Below are 13,985 nucleotides of genomic sequence, written 5' to 3' on the forward strand. Positions count from 1 at the left end.
GACTGTGTGCAGCTTCTGCTGATGGAGGTCTCCCTGCATGCCTCTTGGCAGTCGCACACTGCCTCCTAGGGATGATTCCATGATCTGGATCTGAGTTAAAGGGGTTTTTACATTTTCTTTTTCATACACATGAACGCTGAGGAGAAAAATGACGGGGTGAAACCTGGCTGATAATGTGTGCTGCATGTTTTTTCCAGAAAGTTGGAATCTCCCTTGAAAGCTTTGCAGTCTTGCATGTCTTCCAAATGGTCCACCTTCCTCTTTGGTCTTATGCCTGTTACACACCATGCAATTTCCCATCAGATAGATGAGTCAATAGATAATTTCGGACAGATCCGATCGGATTTCCGATCGTTTTTCTGATCGATATTCCGGTCACTTGTATGCAAATCGATCAGAAAAACGATAGGGAATCAGATCGGACCTGCCAGAAATGATCTATTCGACCCATCTATCTGATGGGAAATTGCATGGTGTGTACCAGGCTTTACTGCTCTTACCATCTTACTGTTGCAGGCAATGGAGCCTGCATAAGGAGTCAATCCAGCGGTTAAGACAAGCGACTCAAGGAAGTTCCACTGCTGCGTGAGAGATCAAGAAAAAAGAAGGAGGCCTTCCCTGACCGGGAATCGAACCCGGGCCGCGGCGGTGAGAGCGCCGAATCCTAGCCACTAGACCACCAGGGAGAGATGAAGGCTCCCAAGCCTTCTGACGGTGAAATAAGTCAACTAAACAGAGAACAGCACGCGGCGGCACCCGAACGATCCATGCCGTGATGAATTGCTTTGCCGTCACTCATGTCACTCTTTCCCATTATTACCCTCTTCCTCTTCCCACTGCTCCTTCCTGCCAGACCTTCATCAGAGAGCTCTGTGCTTTCACGAATGGGAAATTGCATGGTGTGTACCAGGCATAAGACCAAGGAGGAAGTTGGACTATTTGGAAGACATGCAAAGCTCTCAAGGGAGATTCCAACTTTCTGGAAAAAAACACGCAGCACAAATTAGCAGCCAGCTTTCATCCTGTCACTTTTCGCCTCAGCGTTCATGTGGATGTTCTTTCATCTCTCCCTGGTGGTCTAGTGGCTAGGATTCGGCGCTCTCACCGCCGCGGCCCGGGTTCGATTCCTGGTCAGGGAAGGCCTCTTTCTTAATCTCTCACGCAGCAGCGACACTTCCTTGAGATGCTTGTCTTTACCGCTGGATTGACTCCTTATGCAAGAGTCCTGCACTTGGCTGGCCATCTTTGTTAAGTCTTCAGTCTGTTCACTATAGGCTGACTCGGAAAAAACAAAAAGAACCAAACCGCTTTCTTCTGTCGCATAGCTGTTTGGAAAGGGAGACTGTGTGCAGCTTCTGCTGATGGAGGTCTCCCTGCATGCCTCTTGGCAGTCGCACACTGCCTCCTAGGGATGATTCCATGATCTGGATCTGAGTTAAAGGGGTTTTTACATTTTCTTTTTCATACACATGAACGCTGAGGAGAAAAATGACGGGGTGAAACCTGGCTGATAATGTGTGCTGCATGTTTTTTCCAGAAAGTTGGAATCTCCCTTGAAAGCTTTGCAGTCTTGCATGTCTTCCAAATGGTCCACCTTCCTCTTTGGTCTTATGCCTGTTACACACCATGCAATTTCCCATCAGATAGATGAGTCAATAGATAATTTCTGACAGATCCGATCGGATTTCCGATCGTTTTTCTGATCGATATTCCGGTCACTTGTATGCAAATCGATCAGAAAAACGATCGGGAATCAGATCGGACCTGCCAGAAATGATCTATTCGACCCATCTATCTGATGGGAAATTGCATGGTGTGTACCAGGCTTTACTGCTCTTACCATCTTACTGTTGCAGGCAATGGAGCCTGCATAAGGAGTCAATCCAGCGGTTAAGACAAGCGACTCAAGGAAGTGCCGCTGCTGCGTGAGAGATCAATAAAAAAGAAGGAGGCCTTCCCTGACCGGGAATCGAACCCGGGCCGCGGCGGTGAGAGCGCCGAATACTAGCCACTAGACCACCAGGGAGAGATGAAGGCTTCCAAGCCTTCTGACGGTAAAATAAGTCAACTCCACAGAGAACAGCACGCGGCGGCACCCGAACGATCCATGCCGTGATGAATTGCTTTGCCGTCACTCATGTCACTCTTTCCCATTATTACCCTCTTCCTCTTCCCACTGCTCCTTCCTGCCAGACCTTCATCAGAGAGCTCTGTGCTTTCACGAATGGGAAATTGCATGGTGTGTACCAGGCATAAGACCAAGGAGGAAGTTGGACTATTTGGAAGACATGCAAAGCTCTCAAGGGAGATTCCAACTTTCTGGAAAAAAACACGCAGCACAAATTAGCAGCCAGCTTTCATCCTGTCACTTTTCTCCTCAGCGTTCATGTGGACGTTCTTTCATCTCTCCCTGGTGGTCTAGTGGCTAGGATTCGGCGCTCTCACCGCCGCGGCCCGGGTTCGATTCCCGGTCAGGGAAGGCCTCTTTCTTAATCTCTCACGCAGCAGCGACACTTCCTTGAGATGCTTGTCTTTACCGCTGGATTGACTCCTTATGCAGGAGTCCTGCACTTGGCTGGCCATCTTTGTTAAGTCTTCAGTCTGTTCACTATAGGCTGACTCGGAAAAAACAAAAAGAACCAAACCGCTTTCTTCTGTCGCATAGCTTTTTAGAAAGGGAGACTGTGTGCAGCTTTTGCTGATGGAGGTCTCCCTGCATGCCTCTTGGCAGTCGCACACTGCCTCCTAGGGATGATTCCATGATCTGGATCTGAGTTAAAGGGGTTTTTACATTTTCTTTTTCATACACATGAACGCTGAGGAGAAAAATGACGGGGTGAAACCTGGCTGATAATGTGTGCTGCATGTTTTTTCCAGAAAGTTGGAATCTCCCTTGAAAGCTTTGCAGTCTTGCATGTCTTCCAAATGGTCCACCTTCCTCTTTGGTCTTATGCCTGTTACACACCATGCAATTTCCCATCAGATAGATGAGTCAATAGATAATTTCTGACAGATCCGATCGGATTTCCGATCGTTTTTCTGATCGATATTCCGGTCACTTGTATGCAAATCGATCAGAAAAACGATCGGGAATCAGATCGGACCTGCCAGAAATGATCTATTCGACCCATCTATCTGATGGGAAATTGCATGGTGTGTACCAGGCTTTACTGCTCTTACCATCTTACTGTTGCAGGCAATGGAGCCTGCATAAGGAGTCAATCCAGCGGTTAAGACAAGCGACTCAAGGAAGTGCCGCTGCTGCGTGAGAGATCAAGAAAAAAGAAGGAGGCCTTCCCTGACCGGGAATCGAACCCGGGCCGCGGCGGTGAGAGCGCCGAATCCTAGCCACTAGACCACCAGGGAGAGATGAAGGCTCCCAAGCCTTCTGACGGTAAAATAAGTCAACTCCACAGAGAACAGCACGCGGCGGCACCCGAACGATCCATGCCGTGATGAATTGCTTTGCCGTCACTCATGTCACTCTTTCCCATTATTAGTATTACCCTCTTCCTCTTCCCACTGCTCCTTCCTGCCAGACCTTCATCAGAGAGCTCTGTGCTTTCACGAATGGGAAATTGCATGGTGTGTACCAGGCATAAGACCAAGGAGGAAGTTGGACTATTTGGAAGACATGCAAAGCTCTCAAGGGAGATTCCAACTTTCTGGAAAAAAACACGCAGCACAAATTAGCAGCCAGCTTTCATCCTGTCACTTTTCTCCTCAGCGTTCATGTGGATGTTCTTTCATCTCTCCCTGGTGGTCTAGTGGCTAGGATTCGGCGCTCTCACCGCCGCGGCCCGGGTTCGATTCCCGGTCAGGGAAGGCCTCTTTCTTAATCTCTCACGCAGCAGCGACACTTCCTTGAGATGCTTGTCTTTACCGCTGGATTGACTCCTTATGCAGGAGTCCTGCACTTGGCTGGCCATCTTTGTTAAGTCTTCAGTCTGTTCACTATAGGCTGACTCGGAAAAAACAAAAAGAACCAAACCGCTTTCTTCTGTCGCATAGCTGTTTGGAAAGGGAGACTGTGTGCAGCTTCTGCTGATGGAGGTCTCCCTGCATGCCTCTTGGCAGTCGCACACTGCCTCCTAGGGATGATTCCATGATCTGGATCTGAGTTAAAGGGGTTTTTACATTTTCTTTTTCATACACATGAACGCTGAGGAGAAAAATGACGGGGTGAAACCTGGCTGATAATGTGTGCTGCATGTTTTTTCCAGAAAGTTGGAATCTCCCTTGAAAGCTTTGCAGTCTTGCATGTCTTCCAAATGGTCCACCTTCCTCTTTGGTCTTATGCCTGTTACACACCATGCAATTTCCCATCAGATAGATGAGTCAATAGATAATTTCGGACAGATCCGATCGGATTTCCGATCGTTTTTCTGATCGATATTCCGGTCACTTGTATGCAAATCGATCAGAAAAACGATAGGGAATCAGATCGGACCTGCCAGAAATGATCTATTCGACCCATCTATCTGATGGGAAATTGCATGGTGTGTACCAGGCTTTACTGCTCTTACCATCTTACTGTTGCAGGCAATGGAGCCTGCATAAGGAGTCAATCCAGCGGTTAAGACAAGCGACTCAAGGAAGTTCCACTGCTGCGTGAGAGATCAAGAAAAAAGAAGGAGGCCTTCCCTGACCGGGAATCGAACCCGGGCCGCGGCGGTGAGAGCGCCGAATCCTAGCCACTAGACCACCAGGGAGAGATGAAGGCTCCCAAGCCTTCTGACGGTGAAATAAGTCAACTAAACAGAGAACAGCACGCGGCGGCACCCGAACGATCCATGCCGTGATGAATTGCTTTGCCGTCACTCATGTCACTCTTTCCCATTATTACCCTCTTCCTCTTCCCACTGCTCCTTCCTGCCAGACCTTCATCAGAGAGCTCTGTGCTTTCACGAATGGGAAATTGCATGGTGTGTACCAGGCATAAGACCAAGGAGGAAGTTGGACTATTTGGAAGACATGCAAAGCTCTCAAGGGAGATTCCAACTTTCTGGAAAAAAACACGCAGCACAAATTAGCAGCCAGCTTTCATCCTGTCACTTTTCGCCTCAGCGTTCATGTGGATGTTCTTTCATCTCTCCCTGGTGGTCTAGTGGCTAGGATTCGGCGCTCTCACCGCCGCGGCCCGGGTTCGATTCCTGGTCAGGGAAGGCCTCTTTCTTAATCTCTCACGCAGCAGCGACACTTCCTTGAGATGCTTGTCTTTACCGCTGGATTGACTCCTTATGCAAGAGTCCTGCACTTGGCTGGCCATCTTTGTTAAGTCTTCAGTCTGTTCACTATAGGCTGACTCGGAAAAAACAAAAAGAACCAAACCGCTTTCTTCTGTCGCATAGCTGTTTGGAAAGGGAGACTGTGTGCAGCTTCTGCTGATGGAGGTCTCCCTGCATGCCTCTTGGCAGTCGCACACTGCCTCCTAGGGATGATTCCATGATCTGGATCTGAGTTAAAGGGGTTTTTACATTTTCTTTTTCATACACATGAACGCTGAGGAGAAAAATGACGGGGTGAAACCTGGCTGATAATGTGTGCTGCATGTTTTTTCCAGAAAGTTGGAATCTCCCTTGAAAGCTTTGCAGTCTTGCATGTCTTCCAAATGGTCCACCTTCCTCTTTGGTCTTATGCCTGTTACACACCATGCAATTTCCCATCAGATAGATGAGTCAATAGATAATTTCTGACAGATCCGATCGGATTTCCGATCGTTTTTCTGATCGATATTCCGGTCACTTGTATGCAAATCGATCAGAAAAACGATCGGGAATCAGATCGGACCTGCCAGAAATGATCTATTCGACCCATCTATCTGATGGGAAATTGCATGGTGTGTACCAGGCTTTACTGCTCTTACCATCTTACTGTTGCAGGCAATGGAGCCTGCATAAGGAGTCAATCCAGCGGTTAAGACAAGCGACTCAAGGAAGTGCCGCTGCTGCGTGAGAGATCAATAAAAAAGAAGGAGGCCTTCCCTGACCGGGAATCGAACCCGGGCCGCGGCGGTGAGAGCGCCGAATACTAGCCACTAGACCACCAGGGAGAGATGAAGGCTTCCAAGCCTTCTGACGGTAAAATAAGTCAACTCCACAGAGAACAGCACGCGGCGGCACCCGAACGATCCATGCCGTGATGAATTGCTTTGCCGTCACTCATGTCACTCTTTCCCATTATTACCCTCTTCCTCTTCCCACTGCTCCTTCCTGCCAGACCTTCATCAGAGAGCTCTGTGCTTTCACGAATGGGAAATTGCATGGTGTGTACCAGGCATAAGACCAAGGAGGAAGTTGGACTATTTGGAAGACATGCAAAGCTCTCAAGGGAGATTCCAACTTTCTGGAAAAAAACACGCAGCACAAATTAGCAGCCAGCTTTCATCCTGTCACTTTTCTCCTCAGCGTTCATGTGGACGTTCTTTCATCTCTCCCTGGTGGTCTAGTGGCTAGGATTCGGCGCTCTCACCGCCGCGGCCCGGGTTCGATTCCCGGTCAGGGAAGGCCTCTTTCTTAATCTCTCACGCAGCAGCGACACTTCCTTGAGATGCTTGTCTTTACCGCTGGATTGACTCCTTATGCAGGAGTCCTGCACTTGGCTGGCCATCTTTGTTAAGTCTTCAGTCTGTTCACTATAGGCTGACTCGGAAAAAACAAAAAGAACCAAACCGCTTTCTTCTGTCGCATAGCTGTTTGGAAAGGGAGACTGTGTGCAGCTTTTGCTGATGGAGGTCTCCCTGCATGCCTCTTGGCAGTCGCACACTGCCTCCTAGGGATGATTCCATGATCTGGATCTGAGTTAAAGGGGTTTTTACATTTTCTTTTTCATACACATGAACGCTGAGGAGAAAAATGACGGGGTGAAACCTGGCTGATAATGTGTGCTGCATGTTTTTTCCAGAAAGTTGGAATCTCCCTTGAAAGCTTTGCAGTCTTGCATGTCTTCCAAATGGTCCACCTTCCTCTTTGGTCTTATGCCTGTTACACACCATGCAATTTCCCATCAGATAGATGAGTCAATAGATAATTTCTGACAGATCCGATCGGATTTCCGATCGTTTTTCTGATCGATATTCCGGTCACTTGTATGCAAATCGATCAGAAAAACGATCGGGAATCAGATCGGACCTGCCAGAAATGATCTATTCGACCCATCTATCTGATGGGAAATTGCATGGTGTGTACCAGGCTTTACTGCTCTTACCATCTTACTGTTGCAGGCAATGGAGCCTGCATAAGGAGTCAATCCAGCGGTTAAGACAAGCGACTCAAGGAAGTGCCGCTGCTGCGTGAGAGATCAAGAAAAAAGAAGGAGGCCTTCCCTGACCGGGAATCGAACCCGGGCCGCGGCGGTGAGAGCGCCGAATCCTAGCCACTAGACCACCAGGGAGAGATGAAGGCTCCCAAGCCTTCTGACGGTAAAATAAGTCAACTCCACAGAGAACAGCACGCGGCGGCACCCGAACGATCCATGCCGTGATGAATTGCTTTGCCGTCACTCATGTCACTCTTTCCCATTATTACCCTCTTCCTCTTCCCACTGCTCCTTCCTGCCAGACCTTCATCAGAGAGCTCTGTGCTTTCACGAATGGGAAATTGCATGGTGTGTACCAGGCATAAGACCAAGGAGCAAGTTGGACTATTTGGAAGACATGCAAAGCTCTCAAGGGAGATTCCAACTTTCTGGAAAAAAACACGCAGCACAAATTAGCAGCCAGCTTTCATCCTGTCACTTTTCTCCTCAGCGTTCATGTGGATGTTCTTTCATCTCTCCCTGGTGGTCTAGTGGCTAGGATTCGGCGCTCTCACCGCCGCGGCCCGGGTTCGATTCCCGGTCAGGGAAGGCCTCTTTCTTAATCTCTCACGCAGCAGCGACACTTCCTTGAGATGCTTGTCTTTACCGCTGGATTGACTCCTTATGCAGGAGTCCTGCACTTGGCTGGCCATCTTTGTTAAGTCTTCAGTCTGTTCACTATAGGCTGACTCGGAAAAAACAAAAAGAACCAAACCGCTTTCTTCTGTCGCATAGCTGTTTGGAAAGGGAGACTGTGTGCAGCTTCTGCTGATGGAGGTCTCCCTGCATGCCTCTTGGCAGTCGCACACTGCCTCCTAGGGATGATTCCATGATCTGGATCTGAGTTAAAGGGGTTTTTACATTTTCTTTTTCATACACATGAACGCTGAGGAGAAAAATGACGGGGTGAAACCTGGCTGATAATGTGTGCTGCATGTTTTTTCCAGAAAGTTGGAATCTCCCTTGAAAGCTTTGCAGTCTTGCATGTCTTCCAAATGGTCCACCTTCCTCTTTGGTCTTATGCCTGTTACACACCATGCAATTTCCCATCAGATAGATGAGTCAATAGATAATTTCGGACAGATCCGATCGGATTTCCGATCGTTTTTCTGATCGATATTCCGGTCACTTGTATGCAAATCGATCAGAAAAACGATAGGGAATCAGATCGGACCTGCCAGAAATGATCTATTCGACCCATCTATCTGATGGGAAATTGCATGGTGTGTACCAGGCTTTACTGCTCTTACCATCTTACTGTTGCAGGCAATGGAGCCTGCATAAGGAGTCAATCCAGCGGTTAAGACAAGCGACTCAAGGAAGTGCCGCTGCTGCGTGAGAGATCAATAAAAAAGAAGGAGGCCTTCCCTGACCGGGAATCGAACCCGGGCCGCGGCGGTGAGAGCGCCGAATCCTAGCCACTAGACCACCAGGGAGAGATGAATGCTCCCAAGCCTTCTGACGGTAAAATAAGTCAACTCCACAGAGAACAGCACGCGGCGGCACCCGAACGATCCATGCCGTGATGAATTGCTTTGCCGTCACTCATGTCACTCTTTCCCATTATTACCCTCTTCCTCTTCCCACTGCTCCTTCCTGCCAGACCTTCATCAGAGAGCTCTGTGCTTTCACGAATGGGAAATTGCATGGTGTGTACCAGGCATAAGACCAAGGAGGAAGTTGGACTATTTGGAAGACATGCAAAGCTCTCAAGGGAGATTCCAACTTTCTGGAAAAAAACACGCAGCACAAATTAGCAGCCAGCTTTCATCCTGTCACTTTTCTCCTCAGCGTTCATGTGGATGTTCTTTCATCTCTCCCTGGTGGTCTAGTGGCTAGGATTCGGCGCTCTCACCGCCGCGGCCCGGGTTCGATTCCCGGTCAGGGAAGGCCTCTTTCTTAATCTCTCACGCAGCAGCGACACTTCCTTGAGATGCTTGTCTTTACCGCTGGAATGACTCCTTATGCAGGAGTCCTGCACTTGGCTGGCCATCTTTGTTAAGTCTTCAGTCTGTTCACTATAGGCTGACTCGGAAAAAACAAAAAGAACCAAACCGCTTTCTTCTGTCGCATAGCTGTTTGGAAAGGGAGACTGTGTGCAGCTTCTGCTGATGGAGGTCTCCCTGCATGCCTCTTGGCAGTCGCACACTGCCTCCTAGGGATGATTCCATGATCTGGATCTGAGTTAAAGGGGTTTTTACATTTTCTTTTTCATACACATGAACGCTGAGGAGAAAAATGACGGGGTGAAACCTGGCTGATAATGTGTGCTGCATGTTTTTTCCAGAAAGTTGGAATCTCCCTTGAAAGCTTTGCAGTCTTGCATGTCTTCCAAATGGTCCACCTTCCTCTTTGGTCTTATGCCTGTTACACACCATGCAATTTCCCATCAGATAGATGAGTCAATAGATAATTTCTGACAGATCCGATCGGATTTCCGATCGTTTTTCTGATCGATATTCCGGTCACTTGTATGCAAATCGATCAGAAAAACGATCGGGAATCAGATCGGACCTGCCAGAAATGATCTATTCGACCCATCTATCTGATGGGAAATTGCATGGTGTGTACCAGGCTTTACTGCTCTTACCATCTTACTGTTGCAGGCAATGGAGCCTGCATAAGGAGTCAATCCAGCGGTTAAGACAAGCGACTCAAGGAAGTGCCGCTGCTGCGTGAGAGATCAATAAAAAAGAAGGAGGCCTTCCCTGACCGGGAATCGAACCCGGGCCGCGGCGGTGAGAGCGCCAAATCCTAGCCACTAGACCACCAGGGAGAGATGAAGGCTCCCAAGCCTTCTGACGGTAAAATAAGTCAACTCCACAGAGAACAGCACGCGGCGGCACCCGAACGATCCATGCCGTGATGAATTGCTTTGCCGTCACTCATGTCACTCTTTCCCATTATTACCCTCTTCCTCTTCCCACTGCTCCTTCCTGCCAGACCTTCATCAGAGAGCTCTGTGCTTTCACGAATGGGAAATTGCATGGTGTGTACCAGGCATAAGACCAAGGAGGAAGTTGGACTATTTGGAAGACATGCAAAGCTCTCAAGGGAGATTCCAACTTTCTGGAAAAAAACACGCAGCACAAATTAGCAGCCAGCTTTCATCCTGTCACTTTTCTCCTCAGCGTTCATGTGGATGTTCTTTAATCTCTCCCTGGTGGTCTAGTGGCTAGGATTCGGCGCTCTCACCGCCGCGGCCCGGGTTCGATTCCCGGTCAGGGAAGGCCTCTTTCTTAATCTCTCACGCAGCAGCGACACTTCCTTGAGATGCTTGTCTTTACCGCTGGATTGACTCCTTATGCAGGAGTCCTGCACTTGGCTGGCCATCTTTGTTAAGTCTTCAGTCTGTTCACTATAGGCTGACTCGGAAAAAACAAAAAGAACCAAACCGCTTTCTTCTGTCGCATAGCTGTTTGGAAAGGGAGACTGTGTGCAGCTTCTGCTGATGGAGGTCTCCCTGCATGCCTCTTGGCAGTCGCACACTGCCTCCTAGGGATGATTCCATGATCTGGATCTGAGTTAAAGGGGTTTTTACATTTTCTTTTTCATACACATGAACGCTGAGGAGAAAAATGACGGGGTGAAACCTGGCTGATAATGTGTGCTGCATGTTTTTTCCAGAAAGTTGGAATCTCCCTTGAAAGCTTTGCAGTCTTGCATGTCTTCCAAATGGTCCACCTTCCTCTTTGGTCTTATGCCTGTTACACACCATGCAATTTCCCATCAGATAGATGAGTCAATAGATAATTTCTGACAGATCCGATCGGATTTCCGATCGTTTTTCTGATCGATATTCCGGTCACTTGTATGCAAATCGATCAGAAAAACGATCGGGAATCAGATCGGACCTGCCAGAAATGATCTATTCGACCCATCTATCTGATGGGAAATTGCATGGTGTGTACCAGGCTTTACTGCTCTTACCATCTTACTGTTGCAGGCAATGGAGCCTGCATAAGGAGTCAATCCAGCGGTTAAGACAAGCGACTCAAGGAAGTGCCGCTGCTGCGTGAGAGATCAAGAAAAAAGAAGGAGGCCTTCCCTGACCGGGAATCGAACCCGGGCCGCGGCGGTGAGAGCGCCGAATCCTAGCCACTAGACCACCAGGGAGAGATGAAGGCTCCAGAGCCTTCTGACGGTAAAATAAGTCAACTCCACAGAGAACAGCACGCGGCGGCACCCGAACGATCCATGCCGTGATGAATTGCTTTGCCGTCACTCATGTCACTCTTTCCCATTATTACCCTCTTCCTCTTCCCACTGCTCCTTCCTGCCAGACCTTCATCAGAGAGCTCTGTGCTTTCACGAATGGGAAATTGCATGGTGTGTACCAGGCATAAGACCAAGGAGGAAGTTGGACTATTTGGAAGACATGCAAAGCTCTCAAGGGAGATTCCAACTTTCTGGAAAAAAACACGCAGCACAAATTAGCAGCCAGCTTTCATCCTGTCACTTTTCTCCTCAGCGTTCATGTGGATGTTCTTTCATCTCTCCCTGGTGGTCTAGTGGCTAGGATTCGGCGCTCTCACCGCTGCGGCCCGGGTTCGATTCCCGGTCAGGGCAGGCCTCTTTCTTAATCTCTCACGCAGCAGCGACACTTCCTTGAGATGCTTGTCTTTACCGCTGGACTGACTCCTTATGCAGGAGTCCTGCACTTGGCTGGCCATCTTTGTTAAGTCTTCAGTCTGTTCACTATAGGCTGACTCGGAAAAAACAAAAAGAACCAAACCGCTTTCTTCTGTCGCATAGCTGTTTGGAAAGGGAGACTGTGTGCAGCTTCTGCTGATGGAGGTCTCCCTGCATGCCTCTTGGCAGTCGCACACTGCCTCCTAGGGATGATTCCATGATCTGGATCTGAGTTAAAGGGGTTTTTACATTTTCTTTTTCATACACATGAACGCTGAGGAGAAAAATGACGGGGTGAAACCTGGCTGATAATGTGTGCTGCATGTTTTTTCCAGAAAGTTGGAATCTCCCTTGAAAGCTTTGCAGTCTTGCATGTCTTCCAAATGGTCCACCTTCCTCTTTGGTCTTATGCCTGTTACACACCATGCAATTTCCCATCAGACAGATGAGTCAATAGATAATTTCTGACAGATCCGATCGGATTTCCGATCGTTTTTCTGATCGATATTCCGGTCACTTGTATGCAAATCGATCAGAAAAACGATCGGGAATCAGATCGGACCTGCCAGAAATGATCTATTCGACCCATCTATCTGATGGGAAATTGCATGGTGTGTACCAGGCTTTACTGCTCTTACCATCTTACTGTTGCAGGCAATGGAGCCTGCATAAGGAGTCAATCCAGCGGTTAAGACAAGCGACTCAAGGAAGTGCCGCTGCTGCGTGAGAGATCAAGAAAAAAGAAGGAGGCCTTCCCTGACCGGGAATCGAACCCGGGCCGCGGCGGTGAGAGCGCCGAATACTAGCCACTAGACCACCAGGGAGAGATGAAGGCTTCCAAGCCTTCTGACGGTAAAATAAGTCAACTCCACAGAGAACAGCACGCGGCGGCACCCGAACGATCCATGCCGTGATGAATTGCTTTGCCGTCACTCATGTCACTCTTTCCCATTATTACCCTCTTCCTCTTCCCACTGCTCCTTCCTGCCAGACCTTCATCAGAGAGCTCTGTGCTTTCACGAATGGGAAATTGCATGGTGTGTACCAGGCATAAGACCAAGGAGGAAGTTGGACTATTTGGAAGACATGCAAAGCTCTCAAGGGAGATTCCAACTTTCTGGAAAAAAACACGCAGCACAAATTAGCAGCCAGCTTTCATCCTGTCACTTTTCTCCTCAGCGTTCATGTGGACGTTCTTTCATCTCTCCCTGGTGGTCTAGTGGCTAGGATTCGGCGCTCTCACCGCCGCGGCCCGGGTTCGATTCCCGGTCAGGGAAGGCCTCGTTCTTAATCTCTCACGCAGCAGCGACACTTCCTTGAGATGCTTGTCTTTACCGCTGGATTGACTCCTTATGCAGGAGTCCTGCACTTGGCTGGCCATCTTTGTTAAGTCTTCAGTCTGTTCACTATAGGCTGACTCGGAAAAAACAAAAAGAACCAAACCGCTTTCTTCTGTCGCATAGCTGTTTGGAAAGGGAGACTGTGTGCAGCTTTTGCTGATGGAGGTCTCCCTGCATGCCTCTTGGCAGTCGCACACTGCCTCCTAGGGATGATTCCATGATCTGGATCTGAGTTAAAGGGGTTTTTACATTTTCTTTTTCATACACATGAACGCTGAGGAGAAAAATGACGGGGTGAAACCTGGCTGATAATGTGTGCTGCATGTTTTTTCCAGAAAGTTGGAATCTCCCTTGAAAGCTTTGCAGTCTTGCATGTCTTCCAAATGGTCCACCTTCCTCTTTGGTCTTATGCCTGTTACACACCATGCAATTTCCCATCAGACAGATGAGTCAATAGATAATTTCTGACAGATCCGATCGGATTTCCGATCGTTTTTCTGATCGATATTCCGGTCACTTGTATGCAAATCGATCAGAAAAACGATCGGGAATCAGATCGGACCTGCCAGAAATGATCTATTCGACCCATCTATCTGATGGGAAATTGCATGGTGTGTACCAGGCTTTACTGCTCTTACCATCTTACTGTTGCAGGCAATGGAGCCTGCATAAGGAGTCAATCCAGCGGTTAAGACAAGCGACTCAAGGAAGTGCCGC

The 13,985-nt window shown here is 48.6% G+C and overlaps 20 non-coding genes across 20 annotated transcripts; 10 read left to right on the forward strand and 10 right to left on the reverse strand.

Annotated features, from left to right (window-relative positions):
• Positions 1-614: 614 nt before the first annotated feature.
• On the reverse strand, positions 615-686 carry TRNAE-CUC (transfer RNA glutamic acid (anticodon CUC)). Its single transcript has one exon. It is a non-coding gene; the product is annotated as a tRNA-Glu (tRNA).
• Positions 687-1,067: 381 nt separating this feature from the next.
• TRNAE-CUC (transfer RNA glutamic acid (anticodon CUC)) lies at positions 1,068-1,139 on the forward strand. The gene has a single exon. It is a non-coding gene; the product is annotated as a tRNA-Glu (tRNA).
• Positions 1,140-1,954: 815 nt separating this feature from the next.
• Positions 1,955-2,026, reverse strand: TRNAE-CUC (transfer RNA glutamic acid (anticodon CUC)). The gene has a single exon. It is a non-coding gene; the product is annotated as a tRNA-Glu (tRNA).
• Positions 2,027-2,407: 381 nt separating this feature from the next.
• On the forward strand, positions 2,408-2,479 carry TRNAE-CUC (transfer RNA glutamic acid (anticodon CUC)). The gene has a single exon. It is a non-coding gene; the product is annotated as a tRNA-Glu (tRNA).
• An 815-nt stretch (positions 2,480-3,294) lies between these two features.
• TRNAE-CUC (transfer RNA glutamic acid (anticodon CUC)) lies at positions 3,295-3,366 on the reverse strand. The gene has a single exon. It is a non-coding gene; the product is annotated as a tRNA-Glu (tRNA).
• Positions 3,367-3,753: 387 nt separating this feature from the next.
• TRNAE-CUC (transfer RNA glutamic acid (anticodon CUC)) lies at positions 3,754-3,825 on the forward strand. The gene has a single exon. It is a non-coding gene; the product is annotated as a tRNA-Glu (tRNA).
• Positions 3,826-4,640: 815 nt separating this feature from the next.
• Positions 4,641-4,712, reverse strand: TRNAE-CUC (transfer RNA glutamic acid (anticodon CUC)). The gene has a single exon. It is a non-coding gene; the product is annotated as a tRNA-Glu (tRNA).
• A 381-nt stretch (positions 4,713-5,093) lies between these two features.
• TRNAE-CUC (transfer RNA glutamic acid (anticodon CUC)) lies at positions 5,094-5,165 on the forward strand. The gene has a single exon. It is a non-coding gene; the product is annotated as a tRNA-Glu (tRNA).
• An 815-nt stretch (positions 5,166-5,980) lies between these two features.
• Positions 5,981-6,052, reverse strand: TRNAE-CUC (transfer RNA glutamic acid (anticodon CUC)). Its single transcript has one exon. It is a non-coding gene; the product is annotated as a tRNA-Glu (tRNA).
• A 381-nt stretch (positions 6,053-6,433) lies between these two features.
• On the forward strand, positions 6,434-6,505 carry TRNAE-CUC (transfer RNA glutamic acid (anticodon CUC)). Its single transcript has one exon. It is a non-coding gene; the product is annotated as a tRNA-Glu (tRNA).
• An 815-nt stretch (positions 6,506-7,320) lies between these two features.
• Positions 7,321-7,392, reverse strand: TRNAE-CUC (transfer RNA glutamic acid (anticodon CUC)). Its single transcript has one exon. It is a non-coding gene; the product is annotated as a tRNA-Glu (tRNA).
• Positions 7,393-7,773: 381 nt separating this feature from the next.
• Positions 7,774-7,845, forward strand: TRNAE-CUC (transfer RNA glutamic acid (anticodon CUC)). Its single transcript has one exon. It is a non-coding gene; the product is annotated as a tRNA-Glu (tRNA).
• An 815-nt stretch (positions 7,846-8,660) lies between these two features.
• TRNAE-CUC (transfer RNA glutamic acid (anticodon CUC)) lies at positions 8,661-8,732 on the reverse strand. The gene has a single exon. It is a non-coding gene; the product is annotated as a tRNA-Glu (tRNA).
• Positions 8,733-9,113: 381 nt separating this feature from the next.
• On the forward strand, positions 9,114-9,185 carry TRNAE-CUC (transfer RNA glutamic acid (anticodon CUC)). The gene has a single exon. It is a non-coding gene; the product is annotated as a tRNA-Glu (tRNA).
• An 815-nt stretch (positions 9,186-10,000) lies between these two features.
• Positions 10,001-10,072, reverse strand: TRNAE-CUC (transfer RNA glutamic acid (anticodon CUC)). The gene has a single exon. It is a non-coding gene; the product is annotated as a tRNA-Glu (tRNA).
• Positions 10,073-10,453: 381 nt separating this feature from the next.
• On the forward strand, positions 10,454-10,525 carry TRNAE-CUC (transfer RNA glutamic acid (anticodon CUC)). Its single transcript has one exon. It is a non-coding gene; the product is annotated as a tRNA-Glu (tRNA).
• Positions 10,526-11,340: 815 nt separating this feature from the next.
• Positions 11,341-11,412, reverse strand: TRNAE-CUC (transfer RNA glutamic acid (anticodon CUC)). The gene has a single exon. It is a non-coding gene; the product is annotated as a tRNA-Glu (tRNA).
• A 381-nt stretch (positions 11,413-11,793) lies between these two features.
• On the forward strand, positions 11,794-11,865 carry TRNAE-CUC (transfer RNA glutamic acid (anticodon CUC)). Its single transcript has one exon. It is a non-coding gene; the product is annotated as a tRNA-Glu (tRNA).
• An 815-nt stretch (positions 11,866-12,680) lies between these two features.
• On the reverse strand, positions 12,681-12,752 carry TRNAE-CUC (transfer RNA glutamic acid (anticodon CUC)). Its single transcript has one exon. It is a non-coding gene; the product is annotated as a tRNA-Glu (tRNA).
• A 381-nt stretch (positions 12,753-13,133) lies between these two features.
• On the forward strand, positions 13,134-13,205 carry TRNAE-CUC (transfer RNA glutamic acid (anticodon CUC)). The gene has a single exon. It is a non-coding gene; the product is annotated as a tRNA-Glu (tRNA).
• The last annotated feature ends 780 nt before the right edge of the window (positions 13,206-13,985 follow it).

The sequence above is a fragment of the Hyperolius riggenbachi genome, chromosome 8, assembly GCF_040937935.1.
Source record: "Hyperolius riggenbachi isolate aHypRig1 chromosome 8, aHypRig1.pri, whole genome shotgun sequence".
Classification (NCBI taxonomy): Eukaryota; Metazoa; Chordata; class Amphibia; order Anura; family Hyperoliidae; genus Hyperolius; species Hyperolius riggenbachi.